Here is an 8,868-nt window from a genome sequence, read left to right on the forward strand (position 1 = left end):
CCTACCACCACAAATTTCTACAGTGCTTTGTTGTTTTTTTTTTATTATTATTTTCTTTATTGGTTTTCGTAAACAAGGAAGAGAAGTACAATGTATATGTTTCAATCCAAAATAAAAACCGGGGGGGGTGGAGAAATTAGAAAGGAAGATAAAAACAAAATGGAAAAAACACGGAAAAAAAGAAACAGCCACAGCGATCATGAATGTACATCATTTTTCGTTACCGGAAAGACATTACAACATATACTGATAACCACATATATGAGACCTCAGTATATACTTCAGGACCTACAACGCTAGGGTGCCCACCATTAAGTTCCCTCATTTCTGGACTTCTAAATAGCTTAAAGTGCCTTGTTGGTTATTAATGAAGTGCAATTGATTGATCTGACCTCACAAACTATCTTGTTTCAGCCTTCAGCTGCCCCCTGCACCCACTCCTCACGAATTCCAACCCATGGACTTGAGAAGTCACACTGCAATATGCTGAGTCCTAGCAATGTTACCATACCCCACAGAAGACATAACTCAATAAAAGAAATAATCAAGACTTGTAATGCTTATAAACAATATCCAGGAATAAGTATAACATGCATTGTCAAAGCCAAAGGTAGGGTGTTGGCTGCAAGGCTTTTGGTTTTGCCAATGCTTGTTTTACCATGTTTTCGAAAAAGAATGTTGGAGAAGCTCCCACGCCTTCAATGAAAAAGCCTTTGTGCAGATGTGAATGACACAACACACCAATTGGTGACAGCAAATATAATAAATATATTCAATTTCAGTACAATTAAATAGTCTGGACCAACACCAGTGCTAAATATTACTTTCTAAATATCACAATGTACTGGTCACTGGGACCCAAGGTGCACTAATGAGCCATAACTCGTGCGCCCCATAAATCTGTCAGCGCTTTTTGCCTCAGTTCCTGCTCCTGTCTAGATTACTCTTTAAATCAGCAGCGATTGTCAGTAGATGCCGAGATATCTGACTGAGGGAGACTCCCTCGTCGATAGTATATCCCGTGCTATATACAATTTTTAATGTCGCAGTGCTTTACCTTCACAGAGTGCGCTTAGATCGCGATTTCCCCCTGCAAGGGCGTCAGGCTTCTCCGGAGCACCTCTCTCTGAAGTAGAAGAGCAGGTTCCTCAGCAGGAGACCCAGAAACGCAATCTCCTTTCACTTTCACGTGTAGAAGACAACGGCTGGATTGATCAGTCAGCACGTAGCAGTGTGTAAGGAAGGAATACTGAATGACAGTGCATAACGAGCTCGACCGCCAAGTTTGGTTGAATGTGTTCACACTGCTATCAGGGCAGAGCCTTCGGGCAGGTAGGTGCGTAGCATACGTGTCCAGAAACATATCCATGCATTCGTAGAATCTACAGGACCTACACAGAAGGATGTCAATTGAATTGAACGATTCTTGTCTTTTTCCAGAGGTCGTACTTTCTTTTTCAGTTTACCATCTCTGACACGTTGTCACCAATAAAGTTATGCCAAGTAAAATTATTAAAAAATCTAACTCCCAAAAGATAGTAGCCTTATGAACTAATGTTTTTTTGCTTGTGCACTTCATTGTTACATGTTAGCATAATATATTAATTATAATTATGTAGAGTATCAATTGGTATAGTCTGATAGCCGTTGTTTCTGAGATGTCTCAATTTAAAACAACAATAGTTTTCAAATTAGGAGGGCCACCTAGGAACACAGACTCCAGACTTTTAAGAAGAAATCCGAAAAAGGCAGTCTTATTTTCTATCGATGGTAGGAGTTTTTGAGCAGCAGTACTCATTCTTGGGGAAATTAAGCCAGATGTATCAAGCATTTTTCAAGTCGCTCTTGGGCCGTTTGGGATCTGAAAAATGTCAAACACTTCAATATTTTTAAAATCGATATTACTTACCTTAAGTCGATATTCATGACCAGGATATTCTTCAATATTTCTGTTCCACGATAATAATCATTAATGAATATTTGTGCAACTCAATATTTTTTACTCAATATTCTGTCTCTGCACCGACAGAGACTCTGTCTCCTTATCATGCTTCCACATCATGCTAATGCTACACAAGGTATTCAAGTGAATACCACTGAACACGAGACGGACGGTCACCTAGGTTCTTATCACAAGAACTATTAATTATGGGAATGCCCTCTAAATTGGAATTCCAGCTCACATCCTATGCTAACTCCAAACCATCCAGAACACCACCACTAGACTCATTCTCAACATCATGCAAAATAATCAAATCTCACCCCACCTCAACAATCTACACTAGCTCCTAGTCCAGGAAAGATGCACGTTCAACCTTCTCACCCATGTCTACAAAGCTCTCCACAACACCAGCCTAGCTTACCTCAAATTCTACCAAACCCTTCGACAGCTTTGATCTGCATCCCAGGCAAGAACACAACTCCCTCACATCAAGGAGAGCAGTTGCGGAGGACTCAGCTTCTCATACCTCACAGCCAAGTCCTGGAATGACCTCTTGAAACACTTCAGAACCTTCCCTCTCTCCTGGACTTCCAAAGGAGCCTCAAGACATGGGCCTTCCAGACAGAACGGATATGAGCTCCTCCCCACTCAGGCCTGCCCTAGCCAGCACTTGGCTACCGTTACAGGTGATTAGACATGCTCTACAAATTCACATAACAACATTTTTAAACTGCTTTTTCCACCTGGCAAAAAAAAAACCTTTTGCCAGGCTTAAACCTTCTTCTTTAATACCTATAAGTCACCTCTAGGTTAGGGCCTGAAATCGGGCGTAAGGTGCTCTGCCATCTGATCTTTGGATCCAGCAGAACCGATGCATCTCCTCTGCTGCACGGCGCAACCCTGACCAGAACCAACGCATCACCTCTGCTGTATAGACTTTCCCATCGCAGTGAATTTCATCGACCTCACAGCCTCATCAAAAATGCTGCTGCATGACACATCTTTTGCGCACTTTTCAATCAATCAATCAATCAAAGACATTTATAGAGCGCACTACATACCCGTAGGGTCTCAAGGCGCTGGGGGTGGGGGGGTGCCGCTACTGCTCGAACAGCCAGGTCTTCAGCTTCTTCCTGAAGGAGAGGTGGTCTTGGGTCAGGCGCAGGTCGGTCGGGAGGGAGTTCCAGGTCTTGGCGGCCAGGTAGGAGAAGGACCTTCCTCCTGAAGTCGCTCTTCGGATGCGGGGGACGGCGGCGAGGGCGTGGTTGGCTGATCGGAGGTGGCGTTTGGGAGCGTAGAAGTTGATTCGGCTGTTGAGGTAGCTCGGGCCTTGGTCGTGTAGGGCTTTGTGTGCGTGGGTGAGGAGGCGGAAGGTGATTCTTTTGTTGACGGGGAGCCAGTGTAGGTCTCTCAGATGTCCGGAGATGTGGCTGGTTCGTGGGATGTCGAGGATGAGTCTGGCTGAGGCGTTCTGGATCCGCTGGAGTCTCTTTTGGAGCTTGGCGGTGGTACCGGCGTAGAGGGTGTTGCCGTAGTCCAGTCGGCTAGTGACGAGGGCCTGGGTGACGGTCTTCCTGGTCTCAGTGGGGATCCACTAGAAGATCATCCGTAGCATGCGTAGGATGTTGAAGCACGCCGAGGAGACGTTGTTGACTTGCCTGGTCATGGAGAGGGAGGAGTCCAGGATGAATCCCAGGTTGCGTGCATGGTCTGTCGGTTTGGGTGCGGTGCCCAGGGCGGGAGGCCACCAGGAGTCGTCCCAGGCGGAGGGTGAAGAGCCCAGGATGAGGACCTCCGTCTTGACTGAGTTCAGTTTCAGGCGGCTGGTCGTCATCCACTCGGCTACCTCTTTCATCCCTTCGTGCAGGTTGGCTCTGGCGGCGGCGGGGTCGTTGGTCAGGGAGAGGATCAGCTGGGTGTCGTCGGCGTAGGAGATTATGCTGAGGTTGTGTTGGCGTGCGATGGCCGCAAGGGGGCTCATGTAGACGTTGAAGAGGGTGGGGCTCAGTGAGGATCCTTGAGGGACGCCGGAGATGACTTCGGTGGCCTCTGACTTGTACGGTGGTAGGCGGACTCTCTGTGTTCTTCCGTCGAGGAAGGAGATGATCCATTCCAGAGCCTTGTCCTGGATTCCGACGTTGCTGAGGCGCTGTACTAGGGTGCGGTGGCAGACAGTGTCGAATGCCGCGGAGAGGTCTAGGAGGATGAGGGCCGCTGTTTCTCCGTTGTCCATCAGGGCTCGGATGTCATCGGTGGCGGCGATGAGGGCGGTCTCGGTGCTGTGGTTGGCTCGGAAGCCAGACTGTGAGGGGTCGAGGGATCCATTCGTCTCGAGGAAGGCGGCCAGCTGCTTGTTGACGGTCTTCTCGATGACTTTGGCTGGAAACGGGAGGAGCGAGATGGGGCGGTAATTCTTGAGTTCGGTGGGGTCCGCTGTGGGTTTCTTGAGTAGAGCGCTGAGTTCGGCGTGCTTCCAGCTCTCAGGGAAGGTGGCGGTGTCGAAGGATGTGTTGATGATGTCTCGCAGGTGGGGTGCGATGACAGCGTCGGCCTTGTTGAAGACGTGGTGAGGGCAGGGGTCGGTCGGCGATCCGGAGTGGATGGAGTTCATCGTGCGGATGGTGTCCTCGGTGCTGATCGGGGTCCAGGCGTGGAGGGTGGTGGTGGGGGGTGGTTGTTCGGTCGTGGTGTGCGTTGGTTGGTTGTTGAAGCTGTTGTGTATGTCCACGATCTTGTTGTGGAAGTATGAGGCGAGGGAGTTGCAGAGGTCTTGCGATGGGGTGATGTCGTTGTTTCCTGCGCTGGGGTTGGATAGCTCTTTCACGATGTTTGGCCTAGGCCCTCGCTTCACTAGCCCCTTGTCCACAGCATCCTTGACGATAACGCTGGACTCCATACTGTAGCCTCACAGCTCCTCATATTCAACATATTGCTCCTGCTGTGCAATGCATCCTTGACGCTGGACTTCCCATCACAGGCTTCTTGACAACAGGATCCTCTTCAATGATGCATGACCTCGTATCACAGCCTCGCAGCTCCTCTGAACCAATGCACCACTTTTGCTGTGCAACACATCTTTGACACAGGACCTCACGACTCCCCGCGACCAGGTTTTATGGTACTTTGTTCAGCCGGACTAAGGAGGACCGCACTCCATCATGGTCAGCCGGAAATTGTGACCTTGTCCCTGTTCAGCATGACCAGGTCCCCACAGTTGGCGAGATGTGCTTTTTGGCACTATTTTCACTGAAATCTTCAAAATTGCATATCTCCGATTTAACTGACTGGGTTTTCTCATTTTGGTGTTTTATTTATTAATTAAAATTGTCTCTGTTTTTCTAATCTGGTGTGGGACCATTTATATGTGGTGTTTTCACTTTATTGTTGTTTGAATTGTTGCACGAATACTTTACACAAGTTAAGCCGGACTGCTCTGTGCCAAGCTACTCGAGGTTTGAGCACAGGTTAATTTGGGATTTGCTTGTGACTTCACCCTGACAAGAAGTGTGTTTGCTGCTTGAAAAGGGTTTCACCCCTCCTTCCAACCAGTAACCCAGTTTGTTACAGTCAGTGAAACTATTTCAGAGTATTTTAGGGAAAACAAATCACATTTCCAATCCAAGTGAGCTAGGTCGATCTGAACAGTGCGCTGAAAGTGTAACATTTTTTCATAATATTCAAAAGAGAACTTTTGAAAAAGAACATTTAGTGTATTTATTTCTAAAGTACACCAATGGTGCACACCCAAGGTCACCAGAAAGAGAGACTATCCTAGGCTCTGCCCTATTCCACACCTTGCCCCTAGCATGCTCTTCAGCTCTAATATGTATGTGACTCCTCCTTAAATCCATTGCTGATCATAATCCTACCACCACAAATTTCTACAGTGCTTTGTTGTTTTTTTTTTATTATTATTTTCTTTATTGGTTTTCGTAAACAAGGAAGAGAAGTACAATGTATATGTTTCAATCCAAAATAAAAACCGGGGGGGTGGAGAAATTAGAAAGGAAGATAAAAACAAAATGGAAAAAACACGGAAAAAAAGAAACAGCCACAGCGATCATGAATGTACATCATTTTTCGTTACCGGAAAGACATTACAACATATACTGATAACCACATATATGAGACCTCAGTATATACTTCAGGACCTACAACGCTAGGGTGCCCACCATTAAGTTCCCTCATTTCTGGACTTCTAAATAGCTTAAAGTGCCTTGTTGGTTATTAATGAAGTGCAATTGATTGATCTGACCTCACAAACTATCTTGTTTCAGCCTTCAGCTGCCCCCTGCACCCACTCCTCACGAATTCCAACCCATGGACTTGAGAAGTCACACTGCAATATGCTGAGTCCTAGCAATGTTACCATACCCCACAGAAGACATAACTCAATAAAAGAAATAATCAAGACTTGTAATGCTTATAAACAATATCCAGGAATAAGTATAACATGCATTGTCAAAGCCAAAGGTAGGGTGTTGGCTGCAAGGCTTTTGGTTTTGCCAATGCTTGTTTTACCATGTTTTCGAAAAAGAATGTTGGAGAAGCTCCCACGCCTTCAATGTAAAAGCCTTTGTGAGCCTGTGTGCAGATGTGAATGACACAACACACCAATTGGTGACAGCAAATATAATAAATATATACAATTTCAGTACAATGAAATAGTCTGCACCAACACCAGTGCTAAATATGACTTTCTAAATATCACAATGTACTGGTCACTGAGACACAAGGTGCACTAATGAGCCATAACTCGTGCGCCCCATAAATCTGTCAGCTCTTTTTGCCTCAGTTCCTGCTCCTGTCTAGATTACTCTTTAAATCAACAGCGATTGTCAGTAGATGCCGAGATATCTGACTGAGAGACTCCCTCGTCGATAGTATATCCTGTGCTATGTACAACTTTTAATGTCGCAGTGCTTTACCTTCACAGATTGCGCTTAGATCTCGGTTTCCCCCTGCAAGCGCGTCAGGCTTCTCCGGAGCACCTCTCTCTGAAGTAGAAGAGCAGGTTCCTCAGCATGAGACCCGGAAACCCAATCTCCTTTCACTTTCACGTGTAGAAGACAACGACCGGATTGATCAATCAGCACGTAGCAGTGTGTAAGGAAGGAATACTGACTGACAGTGCGTAAGGAGCTCGACCGTCAAGTTCGGTTGAATGTGTTCACACTGCTGTCAGGGCAGAGCCTTCGGGCAGGTAGGTGCGTAGCATACGTGTCCAGAAACATATCCATGCATTCGTAGAATCTACAGGACCTACACAGAAGGATATCAATTGAAATGAACGATTCTTGTCTTTTTCCAGAGGTCGTACTTTCTTTTTCAGTTTACCATCTCTGACACCTCGTCACCAATAAAGTTATGAAAAGTAAAATTACTAAAATTCTAACTCCCAAAAGAATGTAGCTTTATAAACTAATGTTCTTTTTCTTATGCACTTCATTGTTACATGTTAGCATAGTATATTAATTATAATTATGTACAGTATCAATTGGATATAGTCTGATAGTCGTTGTTTCTGAGATGTCTCAATTTAAAACAACAATAGTTTTCAAATTAGGAGGGCCACCTAGGAACACAGACTCCAGACTCTTAAGAAGAAATCCGACTATCGGTGGTAGGAGTTTTTGAGCAGCAGTACTCGTTCTTGAGGAAATGAGGCCAGATGTATCAAGCATTTTTCAAGTCGCTCTTGGGCCGTTTGGGATCTGAAAAATGCATTTTGGTATGTATCATTACCAAATTGCGATTCAGTAACATGTTACCGAATCGTGGTTGGAATTGCAAATATATACGATTGGGTATTAGGAAGGGGCATGTTTAGGGTGTTCCTTCGTAATACTGAATCAAAGTGGTATCTAAGAATATTTAATCACCGCAATGTGGTCGCGAAACATTCACATTTTACCACCTATTTGAAGTAGGTGGTAACCCATTCGCAAATGGGAAGGGGTCCCATGGGGATCCTTCCCCCTTTGTGAATGTTTGTATGTACGGTTTTAACAGCAGGCAGTGGTCCCACAGACCAAAGCCTACTCCTAAACAAGCATTTGCAATGCAATAGGTCTCACATTCACGAAAGTTTGAGCTATTCGTATTGTAAATGACAATGCCTTTTATTTATCGTTTGGGTTTTAAAACATAAATAAAATACATTGCCATTTACAATTGTTAAAAGGTAGGGCCGATATCGACCGATAACCTTTAAGTATTGCCCGGCGTTAGCCGCCTCTCATACCACTCGAGATTATCAAACAAAGAGGCAGGCGCTGGAGACTGGAAGGCAGGAAACAGGAGTTTATTCCGACGGAGCAGAACACGTCAAATCAGACAACAGGGTATCTTCTCGGGTGCTCTAAACGTATCTCTGAGGCCTGGCCTCTTATACACAGGTTTATGGTCTTTATTACAGTTTATTACATGTGGCACATTCCTGCAAACACTTTGAAGTACGGAAAGACATCCTCGGAATCCCCGCTTCAAGCCCGTTCCCACATACATTTACAGTAGAAGTCCCCACCCCTGTCTCAGTAGGTGATAACTGTCACGCAGCTGGACATTCCGCCGGGTCCCGGAATGTGTGCGGTTGATCGGATCTCATGGGGTGGGGGCTTTGATCAGTTGTAGATCCTTTGAAGAGAGAAGCTTCCTACTGTATGGGGACAATAAACTGCATCCGCAGGGCCAGGTGGTGGCCTGGGAACGGGCAGGACAATCGGGCACAGAGGAAAGGGGGGTTCATCAAAGGATGTATGATCATGAGAGGGATGGAGGGAGGTGTTGGCTGGGTACGGGATGTGGTTCCGAGGCAGGGTCGCGCTGAAAGGGAGGTTTATGGCCTAAGCATGTGAGAGCGGGGGCTTTCAGCGTGCGGGGGATGCTTGCGAGGTTAGAGGGAGAGAGAGAGAGACGCGCTGGCT

The 8,868-nt window shown here is 46.0% G+C and overlaps 1 protein-coding gene across 1 annotated transcript in view; it reads right to left on the bottom strand.

Moving 5' to 3' along the window:
• LOC147685064 (GTPase IMAP family member 8-like) overlaps window positions 1–6,958 on the bottom strand; it is a 131,256-nt gene extending 124,298 nt beyond the window's left edge. Inside the window, exon 1 of the mRNA XM_086940948.1 lies at window positions 6,871–6,958. The gene's annotated coding sequence lies outside the window, so the exon portion shown is untranslated. The remainder of the gene's footprint in view (window positions 1–6,870) is intronic.
• Window positions 6,959–8,868: the final 1,910 nt, after the last annotated feature.

This window comes from Lissotriton vulgaris, chromosome 10 (assembly GCF_964263255.1).
Source record: "Lissotriton vulgaris chromosome 10, aLisVul1.2, whole genome shotgun sequence".
Classification (NCBI taxonomy): Eukaryota; Metazoa; Chordata; class Amphibia; order Caudata; family Salamandridae; genus Lissotriton; species Lissotriton vulgaris.